The sequence below is a fragment of the Nomia melanderi genome, chromosome 2, assembly GCF_051020985.1.
Source record: "Nomia melanderi isolate GNS246 chromosome 2, iyNomMela1, whole genome shotgun sequence".
NCBI classification, from domain to species: Eukaryota; Metazoa; Arthropoda; class Insecta; order Hymenoptera; family Halictidae; genus Nomia; species Nomia melanderi.
Window position 1 is genome coordinate 7,020,889 of NC_135000.1, and position 20,669 is coordinate 7,041,557.

A 20,669-nucleotide genomic window follows, 5' to 3' on the forward strand; every position below is an offset into this window, starting at 1 on the left:
GATCCTACGACTAGATGTCGCCATGCTTCGCTGTAACGGTCGGAATTCAAAACAGGACGACGTGAAAGGGGGTTCCCACTTCAGGAGAGCACACCATTCATCGCCGTTCACCGAGAGAGCCCCAACATATGGGATTTCCCCCGGTAGGTTTAGGGTGAAACGATAATAAACAACGATTCCGGAGAAAGGCGACCCGTTGCGAAGCCCCCTGGTGGTGAGTTTTCGGTAGAGGGGTTGACGCAGCACGCGTTGCCCATGGCGTTATCGAGGGGGGGGGCCAGCCAGTCAGTCGGATGCTGTTGCTCGAGCGGCGTGGATGTCGACGGGTTGCGGGTCGAAGATACGTTTCGCGGTGTGCTCTCACTCCGACGGCACCTTTCTCCACGGCGCGCGATGTCACGCTCTCGGGCCATCGAGTCGCATCACTAGCAGCGGACCGCGGGTGGCACTCGTCGCCAGCCGTCGCCGTGGTCGTCACCGGTCCACCTCTCCGCTACATGCTTCTGCTCTCCCTCGGGGACCGGGCCGAGAGCACGTCGCCGCTACTGCGACGGTGTAGTACGTTCTCGAGGCGCAGCGGCCACCACCTCGTGATCACCGGGTCGCGTAGGATAGACGGCAGGACCCTACCCAGCGAGCAGGCAACGTGTCGCGCGCGCGACACCGGCCGAGGAAAACGTGGACGAGGGTGTGCTGCTGCTGCTCCGGGACAGCTATGCGGATCGCGCCGCGCGTATCGTGACTGGATGTGACCGAGATTACATTGTTGTTGCGTGGGTGAGAGATACAGTGCGGAGGCTGTGCGGACAGGACTCGAAAATATTGTGCGCGCGACATTGCCACAGTGTCCTGGGACAACGGGATGTCACGCTGACGGGATCCACGGTGAGTTGGCTACTCGTTTCTCTATGCTATTCTTCTTTCTTTCTCCTTCGTATTCTACTCTGCTCCCCGGTTCGTCGCCCCGTCTCTTTCCGTTTCTGGAATTTTAGCGGCGCACCGATACTGGTCCGACCGCTTCCCCCCTTCCCTCCCGCGCTCCCTCGTCTTTCCCTTGAAGTATCTTTTGACGAGGCTCGTCTTTGTTTACGCGTCGACGGAACTCGAAACGTAGACTCTCGTTGGGATTGCGGCTGTTGGTGTCTTGCGGCTGATCCTTTTTGGCTACCGTCTTGGATACTGACTTTAGCCGTCGCGACCCGGGATGTGGCTGAATTGGAACGGAGGTATGGATCATTAATTCGTAGCTGAGGGAAATTCGGTAGGGTTTTGTTGCTCGTTGGATGGGGAGGTTATATCGTGTTCGTAAAAGCATGCGTGCGGGGTTAGACGTTTTTTGGTGTATTCATCGTGTTTCCGTTGATTGGAGAATGATGTAATTGTTGCGTGAGTTTATATATTTGTATTTTGACTCGCGAGGTTTGGTGAAAGGAACATTTTGAGGAAAAGAAGGTTGTAGCAGTGGCATGGGAACGTGGGTCGAGAGGTTCGTGCGGATTTATCGCGTGTCCTCGCGCGATGCGTAGACTCGATTCTTTGTATCACGCAGTTACGCATATTTTAATCGCGCACGGACGTCGCGAACGTGGCTCGGCATTTCCAACGATCCTCTTTCCTCGAACCGTGCGAACTCACTTTTCTGTTATACTTTCGCCGACCGGACGTTTCCACGGAAACACTGTAAAACCGTTGCACTGTACTTCTCTTGAAAAATGTTCGACTGTTTTGAAATTCGTAAATGGAATTGCGACAATGTTAGGACGCTTTCATTCTACAATGGAAGCAAACGGATAAACAATAAAGATGGCGTAGGGGTTGTCGGTTATACATTAAGGTACAAACTGTACATACATTTCCGATTGCGAACGTAGATCAGGTGACTAAATAATTTAGAAATTATAGCTAATTATGTATATTAGAAATATATATTAGAATCTAATATATATATATATATTATAAATTATAAATTAGATACTATATTAGATATATAGAATAATATTATATACATCTAATTACATATAATTTCCAAATAATTCTTGTCACCTTATCCCGTATATAATCTGCAGTTAATCACTAAATTGGTTTATCTGGATCTACGTAAGTGCATCCCATGCAAATGGGACTACCGAGAACGGTGTACCAACTAAACGAGCAAAAGTCTCTCCGGAACTTTTTTTATTATTGTTTTGGTCATTGACCAATAAAACCTTTCCAGTTCAGTCCACAATGGCCACATTAGTTTTATCAAGTTCTCCTGGAAGTTCGACTGGGATCAGCTTAAAAAAGAGGAAAGACTACGTAAACTTTTTCCACCGCCCAATAAAAAGGGAAGGGTACCGTTTCCAGTTCAAAGGGCTCCGAAGAAGGTCACTGTGTTCGACCCGCCGCCGGCGGGTACGCCGGGTAGGCATATCGAGTGAGTTAGACCCGCGGGCGGCCTACATACCGGGGCGGAGCGTGTGTTTACCAATTTCTGGTTCGCGAGTTTACCTCCGCGGGACTTTTTTCATTACAGAAAGTGTGTCGCTGAAAAAGTATAGCCCGGCCCGGGCCGGCGTGCGCACGCACTGCTTGCGGAATATAATTCGAGTGTCGGCGCACGTTTCCATGATGATTTTATTTCGGCAACTAATTGGACCATTTATCAGACGACTTCTTTTTCTGCTTTAGAATGTGGTGAAATTAAGGAAATTGATGGAACGGGTGAATTGACGATTTGTTAACATGTTGAGTGCCGTGGGGGTTACCGGTGACCCCCGACCAAATGGAATTACTATAGTTCACTCAATTAACCCTTTGCACTCGGAAGTTTCTCACTAGAAATATTTAACAGTTTTTTGACGAAGACTATTTTGTTGCAATATTTCACGTATCGGGGCATTATACAATGTTAATTATCAGATTTTATAGTTTTAATGCATCGAATGACTGAGAGTCACCTCCCGAGTGCAAGGGGTTAAACGATGATCATTTGAAAACATTTCTATATTATGAACAATGCTATCTAATGCGATAAGATTCAGCTAGATGAACGTGTAATAATAATTATGCAATTGAATCGAATTCAAAATTTAATTTTTCCATTTCATATATTTTGCTCTATGAAACCGTGCGACATTCAATATGTTAATGGGCAAGAAGATATTTGGATCTTATTTTGTTATTATATTAATGATAGTGGATAAAATGAAATGAATAATTTTATTTTTATAATTACTCCATTTTATGGAATAATGAGAATAATGTGGACATAGCTTATTGACTATCAGTAACATTGTCAGTACTGTATTTGCTAACATTTCTCCAGATTTTTTATACACTATTATTATAAAATATTATTATCTAATAATTCGTATACAATAATATATTTTTAAAAAATCAAAGCAGCAAGACTGATTTCACGGTAACGAACTTAACTCCCCCAATTTCAAAGGAAACAGCTCCCCAATCATCAATTTCATGGAAACAGCAATTCTTTCCACAATTTGCCCGCAGTGTAGCGTTGAAAAGGGAGTGGGACGGAATAATCTGGAAAATGAAACCGCAGATTAAGCGCGTGCGTGTGCACGCGCGCGCGCGCGCCACAGGAAGTCAGTCTTCTTTCCGGCCGGATTCTCCCCAATTTTCTTGCCTGGGACGGAGAGATTGCTTGTACGGAATTTAATTGCGTGTCCCTCCGTCTTTTTTGGCCGGCGCCCAAACGATAAAACGTGAAAATCGTTGGTCCACCTGGAAAAGCCACGAGTATTCGTTCGGAAAATCAGGTGATTCGACGTAAAATGAAAAATTTGTCGACTTTACTCGAATTTCAACCAATATACCAGCGGCTTACAATCTTTATGTCACTACGCCACCCTAAAAAATTTTTTCTCGTGTCTCCCTATCTTTTAACGCTTTGTACTCGGAAGTTCTTCATTAGAAATATTGTAACATTTTCTAATAAGATAGAGAGGATATTTTGTAAATAACTCGAAGAGAGATCATGCTTATTGAGGAACAACGCTATTTTATTTCAATATTTTTCAAATTAATGCATTGTACGGAGTATAATATTAAATGTAGTTTTATAATATTAATTATAAATATTATAAATTATATAATATATAATTATACAATATTTATAATATTAGTTACAGTTTTACTGTATGAAAACAAGTGTTGAGTCACCTCTGGAGTGCAAAGGGTCAATAGATATAATATATACACGTTTTAAATAATAACTTTATTACAAAATAAGCATTACTGCACTGAACTTGTATTGTTACGTTACGATACGAAGTTTATTTATTTGTAGATATTATGTTATGAATTTTTTATTAAATATTTTGGCGTCTCTCCTGGCAATAGTCCACGTCTACACCAAGGTTTTCGCGTTAACAGATTTTTTCCTTTTGCCGTTGGCAGATTGCGCTCCGTTCTTTTGCTTCGGTTTTCTCTTTTTCTTGTCAATAACGAATTTGCGAAATGAAAAGTGAGGCTTCGTCTCGAAGCTGCGCAACAATCTCGAACGCGAGCTATTATATCGTTTAGCCGATTTGCACTAACAGTTCGTATCCGCGCGCTAAGTAGGACTGCCTTGGGTTAGGAACAACGAAAGTCCAGTGTCCCGGTGCAGGATCTCGAGGAGTTGTTAATTTTAACGGATATGGTCGGTTAATGTAATCATTAGTAGTTTCACTTTCTCAAAAATGGTTGGATAATCGATGTACGAAATAAGATCTCGTTGCCATGTTTGTTGATAGAAGTGGTGTTTGTCAGTAACATTCAAGAAAGCAATATTAAAACATATACAAAATTCTTCAGAAATTTGTACGAAAATCTGTTCAAGATTTTTCGAAAAAATTGTTCGGAATTCTTCAAAAGATTCTTCAAAACTACCAAATAAAATTCTTAAAATTTTGGCAAGAAATTCTAAAATTCTACCACATAGAGTTCCTCAAAATTCTATCAAATAGAGTTCTTCAGAATTCTACCACATAGAATTCCCCAAAATTTTTAAAATTCTACCAAAAGATTCGTCAGAATTCTATCAAAAACTTCTCAAAGTACCGCCGAAGAGATTCCCGAAGCTCCGAAAAGGAAACAAAGAGAACGCGTCGATGGGACAGCGTTGATACCCAAGAGTTCAGTTACATCACGCTCTCGCCCCGTCGCGTCGAGTCGCGTCGCCATTTGTCCCTGGCGGTTCGTTCGCCTCGCGTGATTCTTTCCCCGAACGTGGACCTCGAGAGGGACTCGACAATAACGAACAGAATCCGAACTTTTGCTCGAAACACGCTCGGAACGTTCGATGATTTAGCTCCAACGGTGACGAGAGGGGTGGTATTGACAAAGGGGATCGTGCCGACCAGACACGACCGGGCGTATAAGTTACCCACAAAAGGGGGACATTAGTGAATGAACTGTAGAAAAATGACTCGGCGTGTAGTAGCTCGCGTGCCGCGTTGTCGCTTTGTCGAATACGCTTTGGGGGTGTTCCTGCTCAGGGGTTGAGGGGAATCGATCGAGAAAGAAGGCACACGCTCGCACGTCCGATCTGTTTGCCATTCGTTCGTGATGGATGAACGATATTAACACGTCGAATGCCGCACGATTTCGTAGAGCAAAATACAGTAACTGGAAAAAATATAATATTCGATCATTCGATCGAACTGCGTCATTATTATTGCACGTTCATAGCTGAGTATCACCGGATTAGCATTATTGATAATATACGAATGTTTTCGAATAAACTAGTCAGTAACCTTATCGAAAGCTGCAGATGAATAATTCAGTTATTCAAGTATTAAGGAATTGATATACTGTTCTCTTCTGTAATATCAGGCTTCGATTCATAACTGAGATTATTTGTAAAAGGTTTTGAGATGTTTAAAAAATTGTTGATTGATATTTCGTGTTACGATATTTGAAAAAACAGTTGCTCGAAAGGCAACGTGTCGCCACAGCTGGTATTCGGAGTGTAAAAGGTTAAGTATGTCTTGGTGTTATGTAGGCCACGATTATTTTGAAGAGGAAGTTAGTCACGAGGATCAAGGGAATCGTGCACTCGGGAATTTTATGGGATTCGTGAGTGATGTTGCAACCGTTGAACCTTGAAAGTTATTATAAACGCTCGGAGAAACGAAGTGATCTGAGGCGAAGGAGCACGGTTGAAATTACCTTCGGATTTATTATTCTGTTTTAGACCGTGCCCCGTTATTCAGCTGCGAGGTTGCCACACTTTTTTTATTTCTATCCGCCGGCAATTAAAGTGAGTCAGCGGTTGTACGCAATTCAACCCGTGATCAGTTATTGATATTCGTTGCGCGATACGCTCCAGCCTTCCAGCTCGGCCAGGACGGCAATTATTGGGAAAGATCGGCCCGTCAGCTTTCATTGTACTTTCCCCGTGGATCTTTGTGATCTCAAACGATCCTGCATTCCGAAAACGCTGCGCCGATCTAAGAAACGAAAGTTCGTTAAAATTCTTCAGGGTCTTCATTTATTAAATTCTTCGCTGTTAGGATCTTCAACTAAAAATTTAACAAAAATTCCCTAGTATTAGTTGGGAGTGTCTACGATGAGCTTGATTTTTTCCAGAATTTTCTGATGAGGTTTAGTAAAGGAAATACGATGAAATTCGATAATCCAGAACTTCCTAACAGCTACCCTCTTGGTCAAGGTAAAAGTTCATTAAAATTAGGGTCTTTGTTATATTTTTCACTGCCAGGATCTTCAACTAAAAGTTTAGCAAAAATTCCCTAGCACCACTTAGAGTGTCTACGACGAGCTAGAATTTTTTCAGAATTTTCTGATGAGATTGAGTAAAGAAAATACGATGAAACTCGATAATCCGAAATGTCCCTGTAACTACCTTCCTAGTGGAGATAAGGGAGCGAGACTCTCCGCAGAACGTTTTACCTCGATGAGGGTTCTTTCTGCAGTGTTCCCGTGGCATTAATCATTATTACACCATGATGCTTTTATTTTCTGAGTCATCCGCCGGTTCGGCTCGGCCCCGTCCGTTTCTCATGCGACGGGTTCCAACGAACTCCCCGGCATGACCGTCGAGTATTTGCGCGAGCCGGCCGGCCGGCTTGCATATTCCACCCGCGAGTGACGCCAGAGGTCGGCTAACATCCTCGTAACGACCTTGACGGTCGTTGCCGGGGAGAATCTAGAAACGGGGACGATCGTAAGGTGAAAGCTCGGCCTTCTTGTCTTACGTGGACGCGAAGTTGAGCGAACGATAATGACGGTGACGCTCAGGGACAGCCGTTTTTATCTCCCCCGGCGTCGCCGCGGCGGTTCCGGCCAGGGATTTTCGCTTTGCGGAGACGGAGGATCTATAGATCGCGCTGCTCGACCGCAAGAAATCGCGTTCGAACTAATGAGGCTGCGCAAGGTCGGCCGTTCTAACGTCTTTTCCTTAATACATCCTGCTGAGTCACGGTCGTTAAATACAAATTGGCCGTTCACATTAAGTAATTACAAATACCTCCATGGAAACATTACCATTCGAATGCGGCCACTTTCCCGATTAGAATGAGCCCAAACACGCCGCGAATCGATGCAACAAACTGCACCCCGCATTAGCGAATGAAATTTCGCTAAACCGTTGCTTCTCGCAGTTGTCCGAATGCTGTTGTGTTTGAGCTCGTTTTAACCAGGAAAGCGTCACGAATTCTTCGGCAGTATTTTCCTATGAGTATCATACGAATCATTGAAGTTTCGTTTAAAAATGACACTTGTGAAGTTACGCAGGAAAAACGTTTTGAACGACGTTCCTCTATATGAAAGAACATCAAACACCAGACGAACACGTCGGATCATTCGACGCGTTCCCGGGTTCGTTACAGCGAGAGAAAAGAACCCTGAAGAGCCGGGGTTTCTCTCGGGCCAGCTGTTTCCATTGGACATTCATAGTCGAGCAAGAAAGTGTGCTAAAGAATCTCGCGGAGCCGTGAAAACGGGGAAAGTGCGAGGCTCGAGTGCTTACTTTCTTCGAGGCAGGCTCACGCGCAGCAGACACGTGTCCATGCACCTACACACAGCGCTCTTCGTCTTCCCAACAGTCGAAAGTAAAATCGGACCGGGGTGTCAGTGGGTCGCGTTGGAGTTACGTGATTCTTGCGTCATTGAGGGAGCGTCTCGCGACGCGTATTATGTCGGAATCGAGATCACCTGGCGGTCTTGTTTCACCGCTGTCGTTCAGGTGATTTTTGAAGAGCATTTAAATTGTTACATGATTTAACATTATTAATATATTAACAGTTTAGGATGTTAGTAATTAGGTAAGAGAATTTAAGTTCGTCATTTTGAAGAATGCGTAGTGTTAAATAACTGAATGGGCAGCTAACTTAAGGAACTAGGAACTTAAGAGTTTAAGAACCTAAGAACCTAAGAACCTAAGAACCTAAGAAACTAAGAAATTAAGAAACTAAGAACCTAAGAACCTAAGAAACTAAGAAATTAAGAAACTAAGAACCTAAGAACCTAAGAAACTAAGAACCTAAGAACCTAAGAACCTGGGAGACTAGGAAGTAGGAAACTAAGAAACTAGGAAATTAAGACACCAAGAAACTAAGAAACTAAAAAAATAAAAAACTAAGAAGCTAAGAAGCTAAGAAGCTAAGCAACTGAGAAACTAAGAATCTAAGAAACTAAGAACCTAGGAAACTAGGAAACTAAGAAACTAAGAAACTAAGAACCTAGGAAACTAGGAAGCTAAGAAACTAAAAAATTAAGAAACTGAAAAACTAAGAAGCTAAGAAGCTAAGCATCTGAGAAACTGAGAAACCAAGAAACTAAAAACCTTAAATTACTGAATAATTAAACAACTAACTGAGCATCTTAAACCGGGTGCGGGAGGATGCCTAACGCAACGACCGACGAGGGCGTAAAAGATGAAACGTGAAAGTAGTTACGCGCTTGGGAAGCTCGGCCCCGTCGCCTCCCAAGAATGGGCTAGCTACCGGGATAGATTTCATCGGGCTGATCGAGATCAGTGTACGACGAAACCGGCGCGTGTCTCGTCGGATCGACGCTCGGGCAATTACATGCCGCGGCGCTGAAGTTGTGGGATCGATTGTTACGTAGCAATGCCGTTGCAGCTGATGCTATCTGGAGAGATTTTCCTTGTTGTGGCGACGGGGGGACGCGAGGAAAGATCTGTAGGCTATTGAGCAGTTAACACGTTGACTGCCACGAGAATCTTGGCCGCATTGCATGTCACTTGTTCCTTTGTAGCAACGAGGACAATTCTTTCGTAGCAAAGAAATAGGAACGATTATTGATCGTTTACCATTATTAATTATTCACGTTCACATTCTTCAACATTCTTATTTGACGTATTACGATTGTTTTCAAAGCAATTACGAAGTCAATGTATTCGAGTTGTTTGAATTTCTGTATAGAAACTGCAGTGGATTAACGTTTTTAATAATTTTTTAATCATCGTGAATGAAGGCGAGAAGAATTTATTTTAAAATGGTATCTGTATCGTTGCTATTTCTCTCGGAGGAAAGCTATATGGAAAATAATGACAGAGACAGATCAGCGAGAAGATAAGATTGTCAAACTATAGAATAGAGGAGGAAGCAGGGATTAGAATAACGCATAAAGCAAGAGACTACGAAAGGCACATACTAGAAACGACAATAGACAGGAAGAGTGATACAAAAGACTACGACAGGGTGAAAGGGGGTTCTAAAAGAAGAATAACGGAGAACAAAAAGTACGCGACGAAAGTGCTCTCAATGGCTAAAAGAATCAAAGAGGAACAAAATAACGAAGATACACAGAGAAGGAAGGAAATTCGCGGATAAAACATTATTCAACAAAATGAACGTTTCGGGTGCTACTCGAATCATGGAAGTTTGATGGTGTCGACGTACGACGTAACTGCAGACGTCCATCTTCGAAGGGTTGATAGTAAAATCGTACAGGGGTTAATCCTTTGCACTGGGAAGGTGACCCTGAGTCACCACTAGATTTGATACGAAAACTATGAAATTTGATATTTAATGTTGAACTTTATATAATGCCTCGATAGTGAAACATTGGAATAAAACAGCTTTGTTCTTCAATGTACTTGTGATTTCCTTTCGAGTCAGTTTCAAAGAATATCATCTTCGCCTCGTCAAAAAATATTACATATTTCTAGTGAGAAACTTCCGAGTGCAACACATAGAACATAGAAATGAAGCAGCTCTGCCCCATAATCTATGCAAGATGTTTCTTGACGTAAATTGCAAATAATGTTAATAATTCGTCAGAGAATAATGAACGCCTAATAAAAAATATCGTCGAGCGCAAAGGGTTAATTAATACAGGGTCTACAGTGGAAACAACGTTATCAGTGCTAAGGATCACAGTTGATTTTCCCCGAAGACCGGGCAATTTGGCTAGGCAACTAGAGTAGCGCGAGGGCAACAAAGCGAGTAGGCTAGAAGACAGAGACCGGAGCAGCGATCAGGCCGGCTGTTTGACTCCGGATAGCTACCCTGGTCCCAGCGTCTGCACTCCAGCCCGTGTTCCCTCGCAGCTGTATTGTCAATTTATTGCAAGAGACAAAGCGCGCGTTCAGAGGGTAAGAGGTAGGAGGTGAGCGACCGGTCAAAGAGCCTCTCCAACGTTGGGGTACCTAGAAAAGGGGGATAGAGAGCGAGAGAGTATGAGTGAGAGTCTGGGCGCAATCAATAAGGCCGGAAAAGAAAATAGAATGGCCCGGCGTTGCGGGCACGGCCGGCTATAGTGATATTCGCCTCTGCCGCGTGACACGGAACATTAAATTCTCGGATGACGCGGATCGATTCGTTCATTATCCGCGTACCGCTTATCGGCCGGCTAGACTGTACATTTTTATCCGTATGACGTATGGTATCCACTGTGCCCGATGAGCAAACATAAATCCAGCCTCGCAGCGGTTTCCGTGTACGCTGGATAAACACTGGGCTGGTGCAGTAAGAAGCTGCCTGGAACGTTGGAGGACGGGCCTGGCCGTCTTCGGGGGTTGGTGTGTATGTTTGATCTTAGCTTGACTAGTGGACTAGGTGGAGGATCATGTGTAGCTGGGGATGATGGAGATTGTGATGGTTGTATGGGAGGAGAGGGAGTGGAGAGGGAAGGAGCTGGAAGGTGGAGAAATGAGCAAGAGGAAGGAGAAGAGGAAGAGGAAAGTGAGAAAGGAGATGAGAGGAACAAGAGGAAAGTGAGAAAGGAGATGAGAGGAACAAGAGGAAAGTGAGAAAGGAGATGAGAGGAACAAGAGGAAAGTGAAACAGGAGATGAAGGAGGAACAAGAGGAGAGTGGAAAAGGATACGAAGAACAGGATGAACAGGAAGCTGAAGAGACGAAGGAGAAACTGCCGAACAAGGCGAGGAAGAAGATGAGGCAGAGGCTGAGAAAGAAAATGGGGAAGTAGCTAAAGAAGAAGCTGAAGAACAAGACCAGGAACAGGTAGAAGAAGATAAATAATAGCAGGAACAGGGACAAGAAGAGGTACGAAACAACAGGAAGAAAGTAAAGAACACCGCAAACAAGAACAAAAACAAACACTTACAAAATCTGAAGTCAACATTCGAATATTCCATGGTTAGCAATTGCGCCAGCCGCACACTCATTCAGCGCGGCTGAATATTAACGCCCGACGCCTCTACGCTCGCCTGGATGCGACACCCACGGCAGTCGAGACGCGCATCTGGCGCGATCGCGCTAATTGGGAACGGAACCCCTCGCAATGGAACGAAACTCGATATCTGCGGCGACACTGGCCCCCATGGGAATCGCGTTAACGGCCGGTCCGAATTCTATTATCACGCCGCTATTGTTACCGATCCCGCCGCCGCCTATCTAATCCGCGGCAAAAATCAATGGTGGCGCCTATGCTGGCCGGGCCGATCAGGGAAACCGAAATAGACCGCTTTTGCACAATGCATCAGGAACAATTCTCCCGGCGAACGTCCCCGCGGAAAGGGAAATATTCATGTGTCCCCTTAACCTTATTAGCGTCTCGTTTACCCATCGATCTGTGACTTAACTTCTAATACAACGGTGCCAGTTGCGGTCGGCGTTTCGTGTAACACGTTCGCACCGCGGCAGAGCCGGCGTGTGCTGGAAATAATTAACTAGAAACGTTAATTTCGCTTCGGCGTGCCGCTAATCAAGTCGCCTCGCGATTTCTTTCTTCCGGGCCGGCGATTTCGATTTCGTTCTTCGCGGCCGACGCGAAAGTAGATCTTCGCGTCTTCGTTTTTCCCGGTGCGCCCGGTTTTTCCTTCGCCGCGTATCATAAATTATTCAAACCGCGGGACGGGCGAGCCGGCCGGCGCTTTATTAAACCAACGCGCCGGCATTTTCAGCGATAAATCCCTCCCGCCAGTTTTCCGCTGTTGTTCGCGCGTCGGATCCGTTTCCCGTTCGTCTTTCACTTAATTAACGCCCGGTGAGACGTGTCACCTGTCCAATTTATCCTTATCAGTGGGGAACAACGGAGGTGAAAACTGGTTGAAAATTAGGTAGAGTTTCGCGGTGTCTATCGATGAATGTAGGGGATGTGTGCGGAGTTAGTGGAAATCAGCATATTGTCGAGACAGTTTTGAGGGTGTTCGATGTGAATTGTTAGTAGTGAAACTGGCAGAGTCGATGGAAATGATCCAGATTTTCTATTTCGCGATTGTGTGAGAGATCTTCGAGACTTTCGTTTAGGAGGCCTTTAAAATCTTCGAGACGTTCGAGACCATTCAAGACCTTTCAAGACCTTTCAAGACCATTCCAGACCTTTCAAGACCTTTCAAAACCATTCTAGATCTTTTAAGACCTTTCAAGAACTTTCGAGACCTTTCAAAACCATTCCAGATCTTTCAAGACCTTTCAAGAACTTTCGAGACCTTTCGAGACTTTTCAAGACTTTTCAAGACCTTTCAAGAACTTTCAAGAACTTTCGAGACCTTTCGAGACCTTTCGAGACTTTTCAAGACCTTTCAAGAACTTTCGAGACCTTTCAAAACCATACAAGACTTTCAAAATCCTTCACAACCTTCCAAGACTTCCAAGATCCTTCAAGACCTTCCAAGACTTTCAAAACTTTCCAAACACTTTCAGCTCTGTCTAATCCTATCGAAATATTCGAGGCTCGAAGTACAAATCACTCAAGACCTTTCACAGAATCGAATCATATTCGAAGCGATCCGAATTTTCCTCCACTTGCCCCGACGCGGAGCGGTTCGCCGTATATACCTACATATGCACATACTATACAAGTACATACTTCAGTGTCCATCACTGCCCGTGAACCCGAATAATCGAATGAATCGGCTGGCGAGCGCGGTTTCCCAGCCCCGAAGACACTTTCGACGAGCCCGGGCGAGAACCGATTGTCAGCTGGCCGGGATATCGAGCATCGGTGCAGCGGCGCGTGCATCTGGATCGCCTCGAGGAGCACGTGCACCCGTCGTGACGTCGAAAACTTTCACGCTGTGCCTCGCTCTCGTCCGGTATTTTTCATTCCTTCCTTTTTTTTCTCTCGTCCCCTCCTCATCTTTCAATTTTTTTTCCTCCTTTCGCTCGGACAGTCGACCGACTGGCAGGATCGATGGAGACCCGAGCCGGCCTGCGACCAGGGACGTCATAAAGGCAGGACATCGATATCGTTTTAAAACGCGACTGGGGAATCGATTCACGAGAGCTTTTCGATCCTAATAATAGGACGAGCGGACGCGGCCGCTTTTCCAGCGACAAGTGAACTTTTATTTTTGAAATTTTGCCCTCTCGTTTGGGTAATGGAATTACAGTGGACTGGCCATGGATAATTATAGAATGATTAGGAATTTTGGGATTGTTGTTTCTTTGATATTTGCGTTGATCAAAATGTCTACGTTCATTTAAATTCGAGTATTTTTCTGTTACTGATTTATTTTTCAAGTGAATATCGATGTAAGGGTGTTAACAATATGGGAATTCTAAGCAGATCTTTAATTTTCACTCGAGCTAAATGAAGTTTAGAAGAGTATGAGTACATATTTCTCTATTTTTATTATTCACAGCATTGGGACATCCCATGAACAATAACGATTCTTTTTAACCTCACGCACAGTGCATTACATATTACATAATAAAGCAGAACAATTCAACACTGAAACTATTATTTTATCTTTCTACTTCGCCGTTAGTAAAAATCTAACAGATATTTCTCTAGGAAACTATTCAAGAAATTAATGTGCCAACACGCAATCTATTGCAAATCAATTAAACTCCCGATAGACGCACTCTTCGAGTTTCTACAGAGAAGTTTCTAAAAGTCAGTTTATCTGGTTCCGTTTATCTTAACGTCCAAAGCTAGAGGACCTTAAAAAAACTGTATCATTTACGAGACCCATTCGTGTCGTCTCGCTATATCAATTCGACGTAAAATAAAACGTCGGCGTATCAATTAGATCTCTTTATTATCGTCGTTATGGTTACTGTTATTATATCCTGCGATTCGAAGTGAACGATCGCTGCTGGCGGCGGTCAAAGGAACCATGAACTTGCCCATTAGAATTTGTAAGGCTTCCCCGGCACGGTGAAAACGTGCTCTCACCTCGCCGGCGCGGCCGAGGTGTTCACCTCAAGGTTGTCGCGAGTGTTTCTCCGCTCAACCGGTTTTTCGAACCGCGACCGCTCTCGCTCCTGTTCCGACGCCGATCCGCACGGAGACCGACATCATTAACCCCTTAAACGACCGATACAGAATCGAAGAAGAAATGTCATCTTCCCATGGAAAAATGCGCGCACTTGCCACTCGATTTGTCTGGAATCGTTTGCTCGTCAGGTGTCCACCAATCTTAAATCTTAGCAGTCCTATGTCGAGTCAGACTCGACATTCTATTTTATTGCAACCTCTACCTGTTTTAACAATTTTTTCTATATTTATTTGTAGTATCACAATTGTACCATTTATAGGTAACATTTCAATTACTCCCAAATATTCTTGAATAAATAAATAGAGTGTCACATTAAGCTGTAATTGAATGAACTAACGTCTAACTTTGCACGTTCGCTCTGCTATAGAGACATAATGTGCAAATTCTAAATTCTTCTTTCTATTGGAACATAGCACATTGACGAAACAAATTAGAATACGTGAATGTATACGAAATTTTCGATTCTTGAACGTTTCGCTATAGAAAAGAACTATTAACCCTTTGAACTTGAGAGGTCTCTCAGTCACCACTTGATTTGATTTGCAAAATTATGAAGTCTTATATATAATATTAAGCTTTGCATTATGCATAATTTATATATGTTTTCTCGTTAATTAATTTCAAAGAACATCGTCTGTATCTCATCGCAGAATATTGAATATGTCTAGTGAAAAACTTTCGAGTGCAAAGGGTTAAGGTATTGGGAATGGGAGTGCAAAGGGTTAACACTAAAACCACCGAGCACTAACATTTTAAAATTGCTCGATAGAAACTCGAAGAGTGCGTCTATTGGTCTATTGAGATTTTAATTGATTCGCAATGCAGCTTGCGTATTGCTAAATCAATTTTTCGAATGATTTCTTAGAGTAACGTCTGTTATCTTTTGAACAATTGCTAAAAGAAGGAATCAGGAATGAGTCATTTCGACCTGTCTAGTAGTTTTAGTGTTAACTCTCATTGATGTTTATTGTTCTCAGATTTATTTTCGTTGTAACTTCTCTTTGTGTCGAATTTCTACTTTAATTCTCAGTTTTAAATTGTACTTTCATTTTTTAACATTTCTGGGCATCAGTTTAAATGTTTTTTTCGGTTTGAGGCTATTTTTGTTGCTCTTAATTGCTTTTGTAATTACTTTCCTTTATCTACTTTCATTTTTTAATAATGACTACCGAGTTTAGAAGCTTTTTTAGAGCTTCGGCGTTGAAAAGGCCATTCATTCTACCTTTCATTGCTGTTCATTATTCTCAACTTCACTCTCGTTAGTGCTTTTCTTTGTATCAAATTTTTACTCTAGTTTTGAATTTTAATGTCTATGTTCACTTTTTAACATTCCTGGGAATATGTCCTTTTCACGGGCATTTCCAAAGGTTCTCTGTTCCAAAGTTCATTAACCCAGACCTTTCATTGCTGTTCATTAGCTTTAAATGTTTGTTTCAACCAGTTTTCTATCGCGATCTCTTTAAAATGTTTTTCATAATAATGATTTATATTCTTTTCATTTCGTCTTGGCTTCCAAACATTCAAAACCTCTTGGAGTTTATAAATATATTTTAATTATCGAATATATTCGTCACACCATAAAATTTCTCAGTTCCTCCGCGACGTGTATACTCGTCAAAAACAGCCAACCGGTTAATACAATGAGATCGCTCGTTTCCAGAATTACCACGCATTTACATGTAAACGCGATTCCTCGTTTTCTGTACGCAACGCGTTAATTGGCGCGACCGAAACACTTCGTTATTTCCGTACGAGCAGACCGCGGTAACGCCTGCTTCTTTTCTCAGCGATCGTGTTTCGTAACGAACGCAACGGGCCTTGTGGAAAACCGTGCGCCGATTATCTCTCGCTCCCCCGAAAGTTTCGTGTCTGCGTGACCGCCGACGTTCTCGCATTTCGTATTCGTTGGAGGCACGTGGCCGCCCGCGACCATTGCTCCGCGATAATTGTTTCTCCGGTGTTTGTACCGGGTGATTCACCCTCTGCGGCGACTCGAAATTGATCGCGAGCCGCCGGTCGTGTTGGTACGGGAATCCGTGATTCGAAGTTGTATGATTTCGAAGCAGAAATACGTTGCAATAATTATTCCCCTTACTTTTCTCCAGTTCTTTGCGAGTATAGCGAAACAATCGTTGCACGAACTTTGATTATTCAGCCGGTCGTATTGGTACGAATACCTGTAGTTCGAAATATGATTTCGAAGCAGGAATAGGTTGCAATAATTATCCCCTTTCTTTTCTCCAGTCCTTTGTGAGTAAAGCGAAACACTCGTTATACAAACTTTGATTATTCAGCCGGTCGTGTTGGTACGAACACCTGTAGTTCGAAGTATGATTTCGAAACAGGAATAGCTTGCAATAATTATCCCCTTACTTTTCTCCAGTTCTTTGTGAGTATAGCGAAACACTCGTTGTACGAACTTTGATTATTCAGCTGGGTGTTGGTACGAGAATCTTTCCACTAATCCTCTTTCCCAAGCAACACAGAACATTCCGTTAAAATGCATAAGAGTACCAAAGTGGATACAAGAAACGTACGGATAAAGAGTAATCTATGCAAATGTATGCACGTGAATTCCTGTATCTTGTCTCTTTAGAGTCATTCAAATTTTCAATTCAACAGTTTCCGCGTGCTTAAGAAAGAGAAGAAACTAGAGAAATAATTCTACTACGATTCATTATTCCATATTTTCCTAGTTCATTTGCCATTTGCCACACACTGTTCGATAATAATTAATTTGTTCAGCTGTTCAGCTCGCAATTCTAATTTCTCCATTGGTTCCCCAGCGATCTATGTTTGCTTAGGTGTCTTGTTAGACGGTTTCGAGAAATTAAGGGTGGGAGAAGGCAACTTCCTTAGCTGCGTTTAGTATATGACGGAGGATCACGGTGTTTGCTTTCCATTCTCGCGTGATACGGCGCCGGTCGCGCGTGTCGGGATCGCGATCGACGATTTCCCGTGTCTATTGTCCTCGCGGTGATAACAGGTCCAAATGTGGCGCGCCATTGTCCTCGTTCGCACCCTTTTTTGTTATTCAGATTCTCGAGGAGGTTCGACTCGCGCCTAAGGAGCTTCACGCTCGTCCGTTCGTACGTACGTGATTGGTGTCCCGATTGTTCCACGTAGTAGTACGTTTTATCGGAGGGTAGTGGTGTACGTGGCGAGCAGTGGTAACGAGTGTGCGTGTCGGTGCGTGGATCGAAAAAGACTTCGAGTGAGTTTAATGCTGACTGTTTTCAGATATTTGTACGTACGTAGTACTACGTGCTTATATTGAGAGAAAATCATATTCTTTGTTATTGTTTGATATGGTTTCTTTGATACTGGAAATCGTTTGTACTGTCTTGTAATAATTGTTTTATATTTTCTGTTTGCACCCATCATTTTTGTTAGTTCTTGTTTTATACAGTTTCATGATTCTTATTTTCGTTATTTTTTTGTATGGATTCTCGTTACGTCCTAATAGCTTTTAATGAAATTTAGAAAAGTAAATAAGTGGCACGTAGTATTATGAACAATACTTTATATCAAATTTAACATAGTCTCAGGATTCATCAAAACTTCAAGCGAATTCTGAAATTGTCCCAAAACTAGCACTACGTTTCCAGTAATAATTCAAAAATTCATACATATTTCAACTGAATTCTAAAGTTGTCCCAAAACTAACGTAGTACTACATTCTCGATAATAATCCACACACAATCATGATCTAAAAATTCGTCAAAATTCCAACTACATTCTAAAATTATTCCAAAAGCAACGTAGCACTACGTTCTCAATAATAATCAACACGCAATCACGATCTAAAAATTCATCAAAATTCCAACTAAATTCTAAAATTATCTCAAAAGGCAACGTAGCACTACGTTCTCAGTAGCAATTCTCGCCGCGACAGAAGATTTCCAGGACGCGAGTATTGTCGCAGCCACCGAAAAGCCACACGTTTTCGTCGATCAATAGCGACAGGCGTGACACGTAGTTCTACGCTCGTCTATATGAATCCTTATTGCTCTCGATATAAAATAATCCGCGTTACACAACCGTGATCGATTCTCGGATGCATTATTAACGCAGCATTGGGACCCTGACGCGTCGAGTTTTTGCCACGTCTCTCCGCAACCGGATAACATATGCACACGCAGCGAACACATGCATAGCTCAGCTGGAAAAACCAAGTGGATTTTTCATTCGTCCGTTTTTCCGCTTAAACGCCATTTTACTCGAATAGACGTTCAATCTTTCATTCGAACACTCGTTCTTTGTACTCGTCGAACGTTGTTCGAATGAATTAACCCTTTGCACTGGACAAGTGTTTCGCTGGAAATATTCAATGTTTCCTGATAAGACAGATGATACGTTCTGAAACGAACTCAACGATACATCATACGTACAGTAAAGAGCGAAGTTCTTTTTATTTCAATATTTCGCATGCCGATCCACGATACGAAGCGCAATGTTAAACGTTAAGTATTACATTTTATAGCGTATTAAATCAAGCGGCTACCGAGAGCCATTATAGAATAAGAGCCATTTTGTTTTAAACTGGTGTAAGATCATGCCTGGCAAAAAATTAATGAGTTTGAGTGCGATATAGGCGTCCTGTTTGTTTATCCTACTTGATCAATACTAAATCTACCATAATTATGAAAAATTATCTAGTAATCATTAGAAGATAACAGATGTCTATAACTCTTTGAAAAATGTTGAATGTGTCTGGTGTAAATTTCCAATTCACCGGTATTATATATTATACTACATTGTTAGTTACGCTAAACAAATATTAGACAGGCGATATTTACGTTCGAATCCATTGCAAATATTGACACCGAGATAACAGTATTTCATTTCGACTTAAATGAGATAATGAAGATAGGTAAAAGAATATTTCATTTGAATTCACAAGAGTTATATAATATTCCTATTTGTTGAATTCCGTTTGAAATCTTCGCGAGCATCAACGCGTTGTAAAAGGACAAAGGGTTAATCATACAGTAGACCGCGTCTTTTTCACGTATTCACTGATTAACCCCTTGGCGTACTATTTACTTTCGTTACTAAGCTTGTAATATTTTACTATCGGAAATTTCGTTTGAAGATAATACATTGATAATAGAAAAATAGTTCGCTTTGATCCGTGGGTAATGAACAACATTGATTCTCGTTAAATTAGTTTAGAAATCTTCATCACGAGTCTCACTCGTCATTGTACGGCAAGGGATTAAAGTAATTCTGTCACTTTCGATTTTCGACGTTTTCCTTATCGATCGCACGATCCGGATCGCCATGCGTCGATTTCTGTTTATCGTGCACCGAGTCCAGCCGATCGGACAATTTACACACGGCCCACGCAACCGTCGTGCTCTCCTCGGCTCCACAGGCAGTTAGCCACGAAACGCATCTGCCTCGTTTTCCAGACCAGCGAGCCCGCGATTGCTACTACGACCGGGGATCGATAGAAAATGGCCCGCGAACCCTTTTATCTCCGGCTCGTACGAATAATAGCAATAGTAATATTAATAATAACGCTATTGACGATAGTGGCGGCGCCGTTACGCGAATTAGGCTCGCCAGCGAGCATAGAGAAAGGGAGTGTTCAATCAATTTGCTGATAGAATATATGATAGAATGAAATATGTTCCATTAACTTCACTGTTTCTCTCTTTTTTTATTAGCATATCTGAACGTTGAATGTTTAGAAATGATTTTGCAAGTGATAATAATAGAATTATAGTCGCGCGGTGAATAATAGCAACGATGGCTGCTGCACGATAGAATAAAATATAATTCTGTTATCTTGAATTGAATATCCTTTTATTTCGCGTCGATTGTTTACCGGCGAAACGACCGGAATGAACGAATAAACGTACCGGCGCATCAATGGCTGCATGTATCGAACACACGGGAAATTGAAAACTTTTAATTTCGCGAAGTCGCGTTCGACGTTGCCTCGCTTATGATCCTATTATTCGGGAAATTCCATTGGAATTTCGATTCGCTGATATTTC

General features: G+C 42.6%; 1 protein-coding gene across 3 annotated transcripts in view; it reads left to right on the forward strand.

Moving 5' to 3' along the window:
• Nucleotides 1–279: 279 nt before the first annotated feature.
• Nucleotides 280–20,669, forward strand: part of LOC116424570 (beta-1,4-glucuronyltransferase 1) — a 47,574-nt gene continuing 27,184 nt past the window's right edge. The window contains exons 1-2 of one of the 3 annotated variants that reach the window (XM_076364760.1): nucleotides 280–885; nucleotides 1,115–1,226. The gene's annotated coding sequence lies outside the window, so the exon portion shown is untranslated. Of the gene's footprint in view, nucleotides 886–1,114; nucleotides 1,227–17,487; nucleotides 17,879–20,669 lie in introns of those variants that run through there. The other 2 variants (XM_076364759.1, XM_031971575.2) reach the window with 2 other exon arrangements.